This window comes from Akebia trifoliata, chromosome 9, assembly GCF_017979445.1.
Source record: "Akebia trifoliata isolate Shusen 1 chromosome 9, ASM1797944v1, whole genome shotgun sequence".
Lineage (NCBI taxonomy): Eukaryota > Viridiplantae > Streptophyta > Magnoliopsida > Ranunculales > Lardizabalaceae > Akebia > Akebia trifoliata.
Window position 1 is genome coordinate 13101949 of NC_141383.1, and position 17036 is coordinate 13118984.

Here is a 17036-nt window from a genome sequence, read left to right on the forward strand (position 1 = left end):
ACTTTGTTTAGGTCTTTGAAATCCACACACATTCTGACTTTTCCATCCTTTTTAGGCACCGGGACGATATTAGCAATTCACTCAGGGTATTCTACTACTTCAAAAAATCCAGCGTTAATCTACTTCGTAACTTCTTCTTTAATTTTTAGAGTCCATTCCGACTTCATACGTCGAAGTTTCTATTTGATTGGCCGAGCATCAGGATATAATGGAATCTGATGTTGAACAATATATGTGCTTACTCTTGGCATATCCTAGTAAGACCACACGAACACGTCTTTGAACTTTTTGAGCAAGTCTACTATCCTTTTGCGTTCATCAAGAGATAAGGTGACCCCAATCCAAATCTCTTGAGGACTCTCTTTTGTTCCGAGGTTGATAACCTCTACTTCCTTTATTAGAGTTGAGCCCGACGTTCATTTTCTTATTCAAGTAATTTGATTATTTCAGGGGGAAGTTCTTCGTCAGAAGATTCTCCCTCCGAAGCTAGATTATTAGTTAAATTATTATTGCGCTCAGGGTAATCAAAAATTTCTTTCATTTCATTAAAAAGAGATGGGGTAGTAGGATTCATTGGGATACAATTTTCATCAAAATACCTATCATCTGAACCGTTGGTTGAGCCTAGGGGCAGAGCCAAGAATGGGCCAGTTGTCCCCCTCACCCAATTTTTATTTTTATTTTTTTGGATTTTTTGTACATGGGTCTACGTATTAATAATTATTTGAGATACCCCTTTGTTTTCTATCGACCCTGTTGCCCCTTCACTATATCAAAACTAGAAAATTCGACAGAAAAATTTGACAGGCGAAGGCGCATGAATTTTAGAAATTAAATTTTGACGGTCTAGGACCTTCGAAATTCTTGATGTTCCCAGATTTGACAGCTTAGAGCTGTCGAATTTCTCCCATCTTATATTAGTTTGGCAGTTTCAACCCGTCGAAAAATAAATTTTGACAATGATAAATTCGATACCAATTCAACCCCTTGGTTTGTCGAATTTTTGGGCTTTTTTCACATTATACTTGCCTTTTACACTTTAAACTTTGTGCACCCATTTTCTCCCTTACAATCCCAATCCCAATCCCCATAATTATTTGAGATATTTATCGGGCACACCTATCTGTCACAAATTTATTAGAAGAACTCCCTTACTTTATCAAGTTTCTTAATGAGCAATATTAAATTATGAGTTAAGTTAAAATGACTAACTTAGTAAGATTTCAAATCTTTCTAAGGGTCATTAGGCCCATGGGTTATCAAACTGGCAATCCAACACCACAGACTTCTAGATTTCATCAAAAAAACTTAGATTCAAAAGAAAAAAAAACATTAAAAGAATAAAATAAAACATATTTGAGCTTCATCGAAGGTTTTGAAAAACCTGGCTACCAAACTCGCTAATTTAAAATTGAAAACACCTTTTTGTGAAAATTAACATTTTTTATGAAGTTCTTAGAATTTTTATTTATAACCTTGTCGCATCAAATCATGTTTTTGGATGCTGCAAATTGATACTGTTAGAAACCAATCCAAAGTACTAAGGGTTTGTTCTTTATAGAATCGAGTTTTAGCTTTAGAAATTGGTTTCTAGAAGAAGCAAAAACCCAGAACCTAGAAAATCACACCGAGTAGAAGCTTGTTTGTTACAGAAGTACATAAGCCAAAAATTGATGTTCATTTAACAATTTTTTATTACTGAATTCTGATAAATGACCAGAATACCCTTAATGTTGATAATGTACCCAAAATGCACAAAAAATGAGCAGAATACCTTAATAAATATATAATTACATTATGGGGGTGGTTCGACGGCCCTAACATCTACCCAGCATCTTACCAAGTTTTTTCGGCCGTCAGATATCAACGCATCTGACGGCCGAGAGACCTTAATCGGTTTTAAAGTTAAAAACTCCTCTACTTAGCTAACGCCCCCTCTAAAAACTTTTTATTATATTTTAAATCCCTCACATCCTTCTCTTTTTTTAATGACTCCCTCCCGAAAACCCAAATAACTAAACCCATATCTACACTTCGACGCCATCGTCGTCGATCTCTCTCTCTCTCTCTCTCAAAAGTTTCACTTCGAACGACCGTAAGATCTTGTCGTCGGATGCGACTCGATCTCTCAACTTTCAGTTCAAACTTACTTTAGATCTCGTCGTCTTCTTCACTCTCTCAACCCTCTCTCGTCGTCGTTGTCAATCTCTCTTTATTTTGATCAAACGGGTATTTATTTAACTCTTTTTTTTAGGAAAATCGATTGGATTTTTATTATTATTATTGTAGTTGTTGAACTTGAAACTTAATGTGGATAGATATTTTTTTTTTTTGAAACTTAAATACTAAAAGAAATTTGATTTTTTTTTTTTTTTGGTTGTAGTTGTTACAGAACCCTCTATTTGAATAATCATTAGAATCTGAACTCTCTCTTGATTGGTTTTGTTAAATTGATCTGCCTTACTGTTTAAATTTTTGTTATGGGTTTTCTTTGACTTTCTTTGATGTTTGAGTGATTGGATGAATGGGTTCTGTTTTAGTTTTCTGTTTAGTCTTTTTAATTAATAGAATCTATTGAATTTCTTCTTGAATTATTGAGATTAATGGGTTATCTTTGATTTTTTTCTTAGCAAAGTTTGAGATGTTTAGTTTCAGTGGTGCTTATGTAGTCTATTTAGATTAATAGGATCTGTTGGATTTCACCCTGAATTATTGAGATTTTTTCTTAGCAAACTTTGAGCTGTTTATTTTCAACAATTCTTGTGTATTTCTGTATCTTGCTAATCTAAGTGGCATTATAAATCATGAGTACCTTATGGTGACTTGATTGATTTTAATTCATGGGTTATCTCTGTAGCCCGTAGAACCATTTAAGTTTCTTCGTATTTTCAGCATTTTAGCTGGTTTTGTGAAATGTGGATCAATCAATTGAATCTCTATTGTTTCTCATCATTGTGTCATTAAGGAATCTAGATTTGTTAAGATTGGGCAATGTTCCTTTAACTTGATTTTTCTACAGATTCGGCGAACTTGAGAATGCACAGAGGCACCTTTATTTTCCTAGGTAGCGGCCTGATTCAGTGAACAATCCGACAAAAACTGGCCCAACATTGAATGAGACATTTCTTGGTCTTCTTTATCCAACTGAGAATTACAAAGTGTAAGTTCATTCGAGTGGTTTTTTCCTTTTATTTTTGGATTGATTTGTTAGTATGGCAATGTTAAATGGGGCTTAGACTTTCTATTTCAAGAATTTTCTCTTATGCTTTGCCTGTAATTATATTTTTTTCTTTAATCTCATTACAGTATACTCTAATGCAGGTATGGATATTTGACTAACACTAATGTGAAATTTATTTTGGTCACATCTGACCTAGATGTCAGGGATGCAAATGTGAGAAACGTAAGTATATTAGTATGCAAAAGTGATATTTTCCATTTCATCTCATCTCATGTAGAAAACATAATATTGATTGTGCTTTTTCATAATTTCACGGTCTTCTTTGATGTATTGATGAGGTAAGATTTAGAGAGATGCCCTTAAAAGATTGGAGAATTGTTGTTCATTCTCATATGTATTATAAATTACAAAATGCACAAAATTTAAGATACAATCTGACTCATTCTTGTCCATCATTTTTGGTTTAAACTACATGAGTAGTTTTTCAGGAGATTCCACTCTGCGTACGTGGATGCAGTTTCAAACCCTTTTCCCGTGCCAGGGAAGAAAATAACCTCCAGAACTTTTGCTGAAAGAGTCAGTATCATTGTTAAATCTTTTGGGTTGAGTGTAGCTGTGTAAAAATATTTATTACCTATGTAAGACACAAACCTTAATCAAACTGGTGAAGCTTATTTGTTTTAATATCATTTTTCCTGATCACTTGGTGATTAAGCTTGAGCAATTTCTTACTATCAAGAAGACATTTGAATAGCCCTTTCAAGAATCAAGAACCATAAATTGTATTTCCAGAAAAGAGTTAAAACAAGTGATCATGTCTATCACTCTCTCTACTTCGTTTCTAATGAATTTTACTCCTTTTGTATTAATTTTTTTTTGGCCACCAAATTTATAAGTATTTGCATTTCACAACAGCAGAATTGGAATTCAGAAGTGTCACTCCGATCCCACAAATGATGATGAGTTAAGAATCAAGTTCTCTTGAAAATCAAGAGGGTTCTAGTATGCACTGAAAACTGGTTTACATTAAATCTCTATCATGTTCAGATTATCACAGACTCTTGTCTTAATCACTACAAAATTTTAGGTTTTTAGCGGGGGTCAAAAACCGTCGCAAATACCAAAAAACCGCCGCTATTATTAATAGTGATGGTCACTATAGGTGGTGTGGCTAAAGGTCATACGGAGCCCTATAGTGGCGGTCAAAAACCGCCGCTAATAATTGTACTACCGTCGCTATACATATGAGTGAGTCCTATAGTGACGGTCAGAAACCGCCGCTAATAGTGTATTACCGTCGCCATAGACGTAAGTGAGATTTATGGTGGTGGCTAAAAACCGCCGCTAATTAGTTTTTTACTGTAGCTATAAATATAATTTTGAATGCCTATAGTGGCAGTAATGATCACCGCTAATTAGTTTTTTACTGTAGCTATAAATATAATTTTGAATGCCTATAGTGGCAGTAATGATCACCGCTAATAATAATTTTTTTTTTTAATTTCTTTTATTTTAAAATTATTTGTAATTAAATACCTATTTTTATACAACCGATCAATTAAACACAATTACTTAGCAAATCAAATTAGTTAAGAGACAAGTATAACAAAATAATAAGTCGATTGAATTAAGAGTCAATGTTTATAAATCCATGTTTATCACTCAAAAAACAAAAACTATCTATCATGGTGGTTGTTATAGACACTGATCATTGTCGGGTTGATTGTGCTGCTCATTAACCACACTTCATATACATTAATCAAATTAATATACCCAAGTATCTTTGGAGGTTAGCCACATGCTTCCCCACAGGCTGTCCATGGCTATCTCGTACTATTTCAAATCTTTCTCCTGACTTTAAATTCTGTAATGAGAGGCATCGAGTACAGCCTCTTTTTCTCTTCGACTTTGTCCTCTCACCAAATGAACTTTGTTCAGGTTCCATCTGCAAATGTAAAGTGCAACAGAAAAATGAATTATTTATCCAGATAATTATGTTTTATGTACTAATTGTGGAAAAACATATACAACAAGTTATGCTTTATTTACTACTAAAACAAGTTAGATTTACTAACACCTCATACAAGGACCAGCATTAAAGAGAAAAATTTGTCAAGTTGTTAAATTGAATCAATATAAGGTTCAGCATTCTCACATGAGTCATAAATGAGAAAACAAAAGCATTCATGATATGAAAGATTTCTTAAAAAATTATCATGAATGCTAAATTTCATCCCCAACTCTTCACTTCCGAACAGGCCCATGTTGTCATAGATAGGTACAATGAATGATGATGATGATTTGAGAGCTTTCACAAAATTCAACATAAAAGAAAATATCAAATAAAGCTCTATATGTTCAAAGTAGTTCTATAAGTTCAATTGTAAGAATTTCAATAAAATATTCTATACGGAGGCCTTCCACACTAATAAGTACCGGAATGCCCATGTTCAACTAACAATAATTTCACAGCTAAAGCACTCGCAAGTTATTAGGAATCTGACTTTTAATGTCCCCTTAACCTGGGACTTTAATCTCCTCGAAGGATAAGGAGAAGGAGAAAATTAAAAATGCATTGACTTGTTCTAATCCACCTTGTGCCTAATTCCACACAAAATGTTCTGTATAAACCTTGAAAATCAAGTTATTGGCTCCTATGAAGTAGTCACTAAAGACCAGTTCAGAATTCCTATTCTAACGATAATCTTGAAAATCAAGTTTTGCAATACCCATTCTTACAAATAATCTTACCAAGAAACGTAAAACCCACTTTGCTCTACTGTGAACCGCCAAATGGCGAGTCATAAAGCACCTTTGAATCTTAACATTGAAATCATAACCCCTTTCTATTCTGGGATGACAACTTCTTGGAATCTACTATCTACCAAATTATCCAGCCACTTTGTTGCATAAAATAGAAAATGCTTTGTTTAATCTTTTCCAATGTATCATCTATTGGCACTAGCATCTTAAAGGCCAAAATGAAGCATGAAGAACAAATTGAAAAGCATCTGCTATGAAGGTAATGCATGTCCAAAATGAGATATTTCTAGGCCGGCATCCTAAAGGGGAAAATGAAGTATGTAGAGCAAATACATACTGGACAGCATCTCATTCTTCTTAGTGTTACTCGAATTCCAGTAGGAACTCAAGCAGCACTTCTGCAACATAAATCTTACGGGCTGTAGCTCTTTAAAACCATGTCCCTATTGGACACTACACCACAGGAGTCTCTATTGGACACTTGACACATAAAGAAGACAACACATGTTGGCATGTAATTGATGGATGATCCTTGTTGCGAACATTAGCAGATAAAAAATTAACTAGAAGTAGCTCATACCTTTATCAGCTTCTTCAAACAGATTGTAGCCCTCTCCAAGGCTTCGACATCTTCATCTATCCCCAAATATTCCAATTGGAATCTGCAAGATGGAGAAATAAGTTATTCTGAAGTCTGATATACAACCCTCTGTTTTTTACCATCTGTAAACCATAATCTGAATCCTGTTTTATTCATAAATGTATACTAAAATGGAGAAACGAAGTGATCTACTCAAAAGTATTCATGAAAAATAAAAAGGTGTTCCTAAAGGGTTTTTTTTTTTTTTTAGGTGTTCCTAAAGGGTTGATTACTAGAATTCACAATAATCCAATTGTATTTTTTTCTAAGAAAATTGGCCGAAAAATGAATGGGTAGGTAGTGAGGTAACCTTCCCATTGGTTGTCAAAACCTGTAAAAACTTTGTGGAATAGCAGCAATTAGGATTGATGAGTTTGGTTTTCTGTTGGGAGTCATTTAGGACTGATTTGGCTTCTGTTTCTTTTATGCAGTTAGGATTGATGAGTTGTCTTTTTTAAGTTAAAAATCTGCTTCTATGATATATGTGTTATTGTTACATAACAATGTGATCTTACAAAAGTTAGTTTTCAAACGTTTGGTGATTTGGCTTCTGTTTCTTTTATGCAGATAGGATTTAGTGTTCTTATTCATCAATCAATTGATGTTGCATCAGAATCACTTATGCATTTGAATTCATTATTCAATTAAACATTAGAGCTTCATAACAGATAGCTTACCTTATAAAAACAAAAAACCGGTACATGTGATGGTGTTGGGTGTACAAACAAAATGAACATGAAGATGATATGAGCATGGGCCTACATTTAAGATTCCGAAAAAAATATGGAAATAGAACAATAAATGCTTGTATTGTTCTAACATGGCATGATGAATTTGTCTATTAGCACAAGTTAGTATGTTAAAAACAAGAAAAGGGCTGTAAAAACATCAATGCCCCACCCACTAAATGTTATCAAAAATTCTATTCTCTTCATCTTCATTTGATTTTGAGAGTCGGGATACTTTTTTGCTCATAATTATTACAAAGAAAGTAAACTATACGTTCAATCATTGTTTGTGTTTTATGACCAACCATCCATAGTCTTACACTTCCATTCAACCATTTCTCATGTCGGAGACAAAGATACATTTCTACACTGCAGATCATCGAGTACATGATGCTTATATGAACAGAACATTTAGATCATCATTGTCGTCAGATTGTTAGCCCACAAAATTTAGTGTAATGTAGATCAGAACCCAATTTCACAACAAGGTGGCGATATAAATAAAAGGAAACATAAAATGATTTACGTTGTTTGGCAGCACCCAAATCCATAGATGAGATGTGAGTGATTTACCGTGTTTGACAAAGAAATTACAGCCTTTGAATTCTTTCAATACCTCTCTAGATGAATATCTAAGAATATGTAACCGAAATAGTCATAAAATTATAACTGGATTACTTAATACAAATACACACTTGTACTCTTTTACTGTTGGTCATAAAATAAAGTTTTTAAGAGCATTATATGAATTTTAAGATTGAAGTAAATATAATTGTATAGGTAGAGTTAGAAGTAATGGACTCTATTATAAAGATCATGGCTAGAATTTTTTAAGGTATCAATTTTATTGCAGACCAACTTATTATCAGAAGAAAAGAAAAGAAAAGTTTCAAATGCACAACTATACTATTTTCAAGTGATGATAAATTTTCAGATCACTTAATCAAGTGGCAGTGTTAATGTAGGGATTCCCATGCAAGACAGAGAGAGTAACTGAAACTTAATCACTAATTAGATAGAAAGTGGGATGGTTCTCGAGATAGACAACATTGGAGACATGAGAATCAGACCTTGGCACCATGATGATCAGGTGTTGTTGGGGTTGAAGGTATCACATTCCTAACATAATTTTAACAAAAACACTTTCCCTACTAGGTTAGTCAAGCTAGGCCTACTCTAATTTTAATAATTTGGAATAATTTCAATCTGAAGTCTAAATTTAAAAAATAATTTTTCTACTCCAAATAGTGTAGATGAAAGAGATGTGTCTCACTCTATTCAAGTAATCTTTCAAATTAAATATAAGTATTCTCTTAAGGAAAGCGAGGAGAAATCAATAATAAGCTTATAAACAGTGAGAGTGGATTCAGTCTTGGAATAAACAAAGAGTAAGAATGCAAAAAATGACATATTCTAAAGAAATAGATAAATGAGATGTTGCATCAAGATAAATTAGATCAAGTCTTTGAATCAATAGAAAATCTGAGAAAATGGAATATCAAGGAGAAGAAGGTCAGCTTGGTCCCTTGATTGGAGTCAATCATATATGTATTGTTTTTGTTATCGATTGATTCATTGGTTGTAATATATCTTTTACCACATAATTTATGTAATCATACCAAAACTAATTTTCAATAATTTACAAATATGGCTGAGATGATCACAAGGATTCACTTATCAATTTCAAGAATTTCATTTTTCTTTTAATTTGTAGATACAATGACTATAGAAAAGTTGATCTAGGCATAGCCCTCCACGTTTTCAAACCTATGACATGCACCCCTGCACCATGATTTTTTCTAATACACAAATGAAAAATGGACTATATGCTCTCATCATCTTAAACCTTTAGCCAAAAACCTTTCATCTTTATCCCAAAATATATATTATCTTCGAGTTCTTCCACCTCCATGGCAAGTTATTCTAATCTAATCAATTTCATTTTCAATCCATCATCTCTTTCTCCTTCCACAATCTTTTTTTTTTCTTATCGTAGGGATCCATGATTATTCATTTTCGATATTCATGCCATCAGTTACATTCCTGCATCGTTATCCCCAATGTGTTAGACCATATCTCATCAATGTATGGAAAATTTGAGGTATCTCGTTTCTCCTTCTCTTAATTATTATTGGCAAACATGAGAGAAATTCCTCATTCCTACTTAGTTAGCAAATAATCTGCAGGGGATACGTGTTCGGTCCTGATCTATTGTATAGTTAATAGTTTTGCCTACTGCTAAATACATTATACTGAGTCAAAATTCATTGATTAAAATATAAAAATCAATAAATAATAAGAAAATCTATAACAAGACTTGAGGTGAAACCCCGTTTTAAATAAATCCCCAAGTAAAAAATCACAACTATATCTATCTAATCTATCTAGATGACAAAAAGCTCTACACGCAACACACCATAACTTACTAAGTTATCTATGTCCAACCTCATAATCTTTCCAAGCAAGGATTTCTTATTTTGGGAAAAATTATAAGGATCACCTTTGCTTCCACCATCATCCATCATAAAATATAAATACCCATCTTCAGGTCCAAAGAGAATATGTTCTGCATGATGACCCGTAAATGGAAGACCGTATCCTTCTCACTTCTGATACACTAGCAATTGTTTTCTAGAAAACATATAAAGGAAGGATTAGATTAGAATCTTTCAATGAGAATAGTTGTAGATATTTAATAAAAAATGTACAAATGTGTACCATTAGTGTAAACTCTGCGATAACCCTTTGGTACCCCACATGGTTGTGCTCTACCATTAGTGTAAACTCTGCGATAACCCTTTCAGTCCCATAGTCGATAATTGTCTGAGATGAAATTGATTTGGATCAGAATTTCAAGCATTTAAAATGGAAGATTAAATATAACAAGCACTTACATGTAGATAACATATGATTCGTTGCAACGGATTCCCACCCAATCATCACCACAAGGATCTGAACCCACCCAATTTGGTGGAGTGTTCTCTCATACATCCTTCAAGGAGTTTAGAGCAGCACCTACACAAGGAGAAGCAAAAGAGTGTACACTATAAGCCTAGTCACATAAAACTGAATTGGATCAATCAAAGCCAAGTATGGATCACTGATTAGATCTTAAGATAAATGCCCATGGGATTCTCTTCGGAGTCAAGACTCCGATTCAGCAAAATGTCTGGCATAACAATGACATATACTTAATCAAATTGGCAAGTTTTTCTTTGTGTCAAATGTGTTCTCGACAGTATACAAAGTATGATCTAATAACACAAAACATACCATATTTGAAATCTCTAATGGATAATTGATGACAAACTAGAGACAACAATGATACTACATACCATCCGACATGTCAGACACCGCCATTACAGCCGAGAGTTGGAGCATAAGAGCAAGCAGTGAGGCCTAGATTGTTCGGTCCATTGGTCGAATAAACGTCCTGAAAATCATTGTTTTGGACATGAATTCTTCTATGAGAGTTCTCAAAATCAAGGATAAAATATCTGGGATACCGTGAAGTTTCTAATTGTATTGGATGGAAGAAGTTGTCCCTCTCAATCATATGTTTCTAAGCATTGTTTACCATATAAACCAACTCAACCAATTTTAAAAAATGAACCCCAACGAGTACATTGGCATTATCAAAAAACATTTCTGCCCAAGTGTTAATTGTCCTGAGAAGAGTTGGTGGTGAAACAACTTAACATTTGCAATGGGCTTGAATCAAGGACCTGCTTTAAATCCATATATTTTTGCATTGTTTATATATGGATTAATTGTTCATATTCAAATGCAAATCTTTATATGCCTAAGCTTCCACATATAATCCTGATTTGATTTCAGTGCAGGGGCGAATGCAGAATTTACCCCACACCCAAACACCCCTATTTCTCCAATTTTTTGCGCCTCCTAATAAAAACAGGATATCAAAACAAAAAACCGAAATAGAGTACAAACTGCCAAGATTACCTGAACAACTGCATGTCTCTCTTGTCTTTCTAGTGCCATTTGTGTTATAATAGTTTGAAGCTTTCACTACAACATTTTTGGTCTATAGCGGCGGAAAAATCCGCCGCTAAATAGCAATTTTTCCGCCACTAAAAGCTATTACGGCGATAAGCAGCGGAAACCAGATCCGACGTAGTATCCTCGGTCGCTAAATGTAGCGGCGGAACAAATATGCGCTGTTAAATGTACCATTTTTAGCGGCGGATATTTATATCCGCCACAATAGATCGATTTTTAAAATTAATAGAATATTCAACATCTAGCAGCGGACCTTAGGATCCGCTGCAATAGATCAAATTTTAAATTAATAAAATATTCAATATATAGCGGCGGTACCTCATATCCGCTGCAATAGGTTAATTTTTAAGTAATAAAAATATATAGCATATAGCGGCGGATTGTAAGATCCGCGGCAATAGGTTAATTTTTTAATTAATAAAATATACAGTATATTGTGGCGGATTTTATTATCCGCCGCAATAAGTCAATTCTTTAATTAATAAAATATACAGCATATAGCGGCGGATCTTAAGATCCGCCACAATAGGTCAATTTTTTAATTTTAAAAAAATATATTATTTTTTTCCTGAATTTTAACAAAGATCTATTTTTTCTGCTTTATCAAAATGGTCACTGGAATCTAACTCACGCACAGGCACGTGCACACACACATGCACTCCAACTCACACACACACACGGGCACAAACACACACACATACAAGCGCGCACACACACATATATAAATACCTTTCAGCTTGCTCCCCTTTGTTCACACTAAAATCCACAATCAATGCACCAATATTTAAGTCGAAGATAAAAAACATAACCAAGTATAATTAACAAACAAAAGGGAGAATAGAAGGGATCTGTTGACTAGCGCTTTACCTTCTGTTTAACATCAATGGAATGAGAACCTGATTTCAGCAAAGCTCCAAGTATGATTTCCTACATAGAATGCCTCAGTTGCATCATGGAATTGTACACGTAATTAACTTATCTTCCAAAATTACAATCATAAGCAAAGCCTTATCTTCCAAAAGTGCAATATAAGTAGTAGGCAATTCAATGAACTTTGCCTCATTAATTTGTTATATTGATGTCTAAGTTGATTATCAGAGTACATTTATTTTGCAAGTATACCACTAGATTTTGAAGGATGATTTTGATCCTATTGCTCAAGATCAAAAAGTTATCGCTATTTATGATGGCTTGTGCCTAACTAGAGACTTTTAGAGGGAAGGATGATCAATATGTTTGAGTTGAACAGAGTATCATTAAATGCTTACTCCAAAAATTTGGGAGCAAGTGAAGGATGTCATTCTTGTGTTGATGCTTGATTTCATTCTTTTGTATCTCTATTGTTCATCTACATCCTTCAACTAATGTGTTTATTTCGTTAACGGTAATAATCCAACACAACACAAACCAGTGTCATTTAGACCAGTTACAAGCTGATCCACAAACGCCGCTAACTTACTAGGGCTACTTTTCAGTTTGCTTGTTCTGTAAAGCATCCAAGTATTAGAAAGAATAATCTATTCTTCAAGGACTGTCCTTCACCCTCTAATTGGTTAATAAAAAGGTCTAAGATAATTTAGCTCAAATGAGCACTAAACATCCTACACAGATAACCCTCTAAATCTATATAAAAGATCTTTCATTTCTTAAAAATTTACAATTAAAACCAAAAGCAAAAATTTTGAATGCTAGTTCATACAACCATGACAAGGTTACTGCTAATAGTCCTTCACGGTCTATAACATGGATATGAAGCCATTGACTTTCCCTACTTATAAATCTAATTATACTATCTCCTCAAGGTTCAAGAGGCCTGCAAGAGCTATAGGGAAGAATTCAAAGCTGTAAATTCATTTTTTTATGATGTAGGGTATCCACACCTCTTGAGGTGTTAAATGTTATTGCATTTCTGATTTGATATGGGCATTCAGATTCATACTACGAAACTGTTTCCAAAATGAACTTTGAAAACATGAGATTAAATGACCTCGACCTACATACCATTCGGCCGAGTACGCGGTGATGTTTTTCTACCTCCTCATGTATATCACCTGTCAATTGTTTAAAATAAAGACATGACAAATAAATCAATATTATCATGTTAATCTCCTTCAACATTGTACAATAATTACAAACACTTTTTTGCACTTTGGAAACTACAGTAGCATATAATAAAACAAGATTAAAAGAGGGATTACAGCACCACAACAATTGCAAACAAAGTTACATCTGCCAACCTGAAGTATAGGAGATCTCCCTACACTAGATATCCACCCAACCATATGATCCAAATCATCCAAGCTACAAAGAAAAAAGTTTGAATAGTTAACTTGTCCTGGTTGATAAAAATAATGCTCAAAGTGCCCAATGATCCTTTTATAACACAGCCCACACAATTTATCAATCTCAAAGTGTATGTTAAAGAAGCACTAAATGACCACCAAAAACTGAAAAATCTGATAAAAAATCACTAAAAAATACTTTTACTCCTAGTCATTAGTTTATATGTTTGTCTATAATAACATATATACATGCAGGCAAAAACCCAGACCCAAACTGATAACATCTCATCTAAAATATACAAGGAAACAGGAACATATGACCATAATACAAGAATTTTTTACTTATTCTATCTCAACATACCTAGGCCTTTATGCCTTGAAGACTCTTGCATCAAATCTGCGCAAAATTTGTCTCCATCATTCAATGAATTTCTACTTACAAATTCCATTAACTTGTTGTAAGCCTTGGGGTTATAGCTCTGCTATACCAAATAAATGTAAAAAATGAAATGATCGAGATCTATGTGATTATATCTAACTACTCTAATGCAGTATCCATCTTATAAGTAAATTTTCTAAGAGTCACAATGGGTCTCTAAACTACAACCTTATTTGGTTTGGCAAAATGGGTCTCTAAACTTATGCATTTTTTGTTTCCTTAACAAATGAGTGGGATCGATTGTGATTTCTCTTTGTGGATGAATTTATTTATTTATTCCTTGATTTGAACTAAAATTTGTTGGATGATTTGGATTTCTATGTTGCAAAAGCTGTTTGCCTGACCAAATCCAATAATCAAAATGCCAACTTGATTTATAGAAAGATAGTGGCTCTCTTACAGAAAACAAACAAAGCAGTCTATTGTTTTGGGGTCGAAATCAAACAGCCTTACATACTCCACATGAACCTGAACTTGCTACTAACACACAAGGGACTTCTCACACCTCACTAACTTGGTCTAATGGATGGACCATACATAATAAAGAGTGGGAAATAACCTAGTCAAGACCAAGAATGCCGATTCAGGTAGAGTTCAGTGTGAGACATTTGCCACATCCAAGCCTAAATCTTTAAGGGCCTTCATCTGTAGAATTGTGAAAAAAACTAGACATGAGAAACTCTTACCTCCATATATAAACCAAATGAATCAACATCTGATGAAATTTCCCCGTGATATTTCCATAATGTATAATGCTCCATAATTCCATAAATGATGAGATGCTCCTGGACAACATCTCGTTTTAAGAGCTTAAAGTTGACACATTTCTTACATGCACATGGGATGAGGTCGGTTGATGTATTGGCAAATGCGAAGTCGAGGAATTTATTAACACCGTTTATATATTCGCTACTCACCCTACATTAGAAAATAATGTAGGAGAATTTTTAAAAACAAATCCCATTGAGTTATAAACATTGACAATGAATCATAACTAGATGAGTTTACCTCGACTTTTTCATCCAACTCTTATCCATCACTTCCTTCAACACAAAAACAAAAATTACTAAAAAAAATACTATAAAGACTGTAACAAATGTGAGGTTTTCTATACAATCCATTTAGATTGAGAGAAGAGAAGAGAAAATATGCAATTTTATCTTCTTTTTCCTATTTGGATTGTTAAGTGGGGAGAGAAGAGAAGAAAAGTAGAGGGAAAAAAAGGGAAAAAATGTCAAATTTGGTTACTCTCCAACAGGAGATACGAGGAGGGAAGGTAAGAGAATGATGTTTTTCATTCAAAGTTTGTCCTAATTATTTTGAAAATTTCTAAAAATAGGTAATATTGGCAAGCCAGCTATTACTACTTACACCCAAGTAAACAAACATCCTGCAAGCCATCCGACAAGACATTGGGTAAGCCATCTGATAGGCCATCCAACAAGCCATTGGGCAGGTCATCCAACAAGCCATTGGACAAGTCATCCGACAAGCCATTGGGATAATTATTGGAATATTTATTTATATATTTTAATTTTTTTTAATTAATAGATTTGCATGACAAACCCATGTAAGATATATATGTATAAAACCAGCCAATATTATAGTAAAGAGAAGTTCTATTGGGTCTTCTATCTATTTTAATTCTGAAAATTCTCAAACAAAATGACTAATTCTTCTTGAAGTTTCCTTATTTTACATTATAATTTTCATTAATTTTGGTATCTTTTTTTTGTGCCCTCACATAACAGGTATGGAAATGTTTTCAAATCTCACATATTGGGGTGGCCCACAAAGAATATCTCAAAGTATGCCTTCTTTTGTTTCTCATTAAGTTTTTCTTCAATTTCTGTTACACTATATCTCAAACAGTTGGGATGCAATCAATATCCCTGATTAGTTCTCTGATTGATATCAGTTCAATCAGTCATTTGTAAACAAACACAATTAAGAAAAAGGAAAAGAAAGTGAAAGATTTGTTTACTGAGTTTGTCATGAATCAAACCACCAACTACATGCCTTTTCTTCCCCAATGAAATCTATAATCCTTCCCTTTCAATAGACAAATCAAATCTTCCAAAAATAAAAACAAAAAAGGAACACAATTAATCCTGATCTTTCTAAAAATTGTGACTTCTAATTCAAATAAGTTAACCACTCTCATTTAAGATCTTTCCATTTTTAGGTTTCATTAAGCATAATATGGAGTATCCCATTTATGGAATATGTTCATCCTGTACATGGACCTTATTGAGATAAGGTAACATACATGTAGAAGTTCAACATCAAAAGAATACCTGAGATCTGAATCGAAATTGAAGACTGAGGTTGAGGGTTCAAGTCCCTCCCTCCGCTCCTGGCGGTACAGGCCAGATATGGTGGCTAAACAATCCGGCGTCAACCTTCACGACAGCGACCACGAAGCTGGCGCTACAAAAAACGATGAAATCAAGGGCCAATGAAGCCTCTAAACAGAAGAAGGGTCGACTGAAACTCCAACGAGACTCGAGTGGAAGAACGAAAGGATTAAACTCCAAGATTTATGGATTTCAAAGAAATGGAGAGAATGAGAAGAAGAAAGGAGAACATGGCTGAAATTTTGAACCTTTATCCTCCAAAATTACCGCTAAAAACTTTTGCGCCAAATTTGGTCGGGGTTTGGGGAATAAAGTATAGCTGCGGACCAAACAATCCGCCTTTATAATGTGAAAAAGAACTATTTTTTAGCGGCGGATCTAAAAAACCGCTGCTATATTGTTTTTTTTTCACTAATACACCTATTTTAGTGACGGATTTACATCTCCGCTGCTACATTAATTTTTTTTAACAAAAACAACTATTTTTTAGCGGCGGATCTAGCAAACCGCTGCTATATTATTTTTTTTTATACTAATAAACCTATTTTTTTAGTGACGGATCTACATCTCCGCTGCTATTTTAATTTTTTTTTACAAAAACAACTATTTTTTAGTGGCGGATCCAA

The 17036-nt window shown here is 33.8% G+C and overlaps 3 long non-coding RNA genes across 4 annotated transcripts; 1 reads left to right on the plus strand and 2 right to left on the minus strand.

Moving 5' to 3' along the window:
* Window positions 1-2059: 2059 nt before the first annotated feature.
* LOC147394313 (uncharacterized) lies at window positions 2060-3962 on the plus strand. Its single transcript, XR_015181602.1, has 4 exons — window positions 2060-2229; window positions 3020-3160; window positions 3322-3403; window positions 3662-3962. It is a non-coding gene; the product is annotated as an uncharacterized LOC147394313 (long non-coding RNA).
* An 822-nt stretch (window positions 3963-4784) lies between these two features.
* Window positions 4785-11339, minus strand: LOC147394314 (uncharacterized). 2 transcript variants are annotated; one of them, XR_015181801.1, is made up of 7 exons: window positions 11276-11339; window positions 10648-10745; window positions 10207-10327; window positions 10031-10135; window positions 9813-9943; window positions 6525-6606; window positions 4785-5126 (listed from the first exon to the last, which is right to left on the minus strand). It is a non-coding gene; the product is annotated as an uncharacterized LOC147394314 (long non-coding RNA). The 2 variants fall into 2 exon arrangements; XR_015181800.1 differs by lacking the exon at window positions 11276-11339 and having other exon boundaries at window positions 10648-11242.
* A 96-nt stretch (window positions 11340-11435) lies between these two features.
* LOC147394315 (uncharacterized) lies at window positions 11436-13849 on the minus strand. The gene is made up of 3 exons (XR_015181513.1): window positions 13570-13849; window positions 13334-13383; window positions 11436-12259 (listed from the first exon to the last, which is right to left on the minus strand). It is a non-coding gene; the product is annotated as an uncharacterized LOC147394315 (long non-coding RNA).
* Window positions 13850-17036: the final 3187 nt, after the last annotated feature.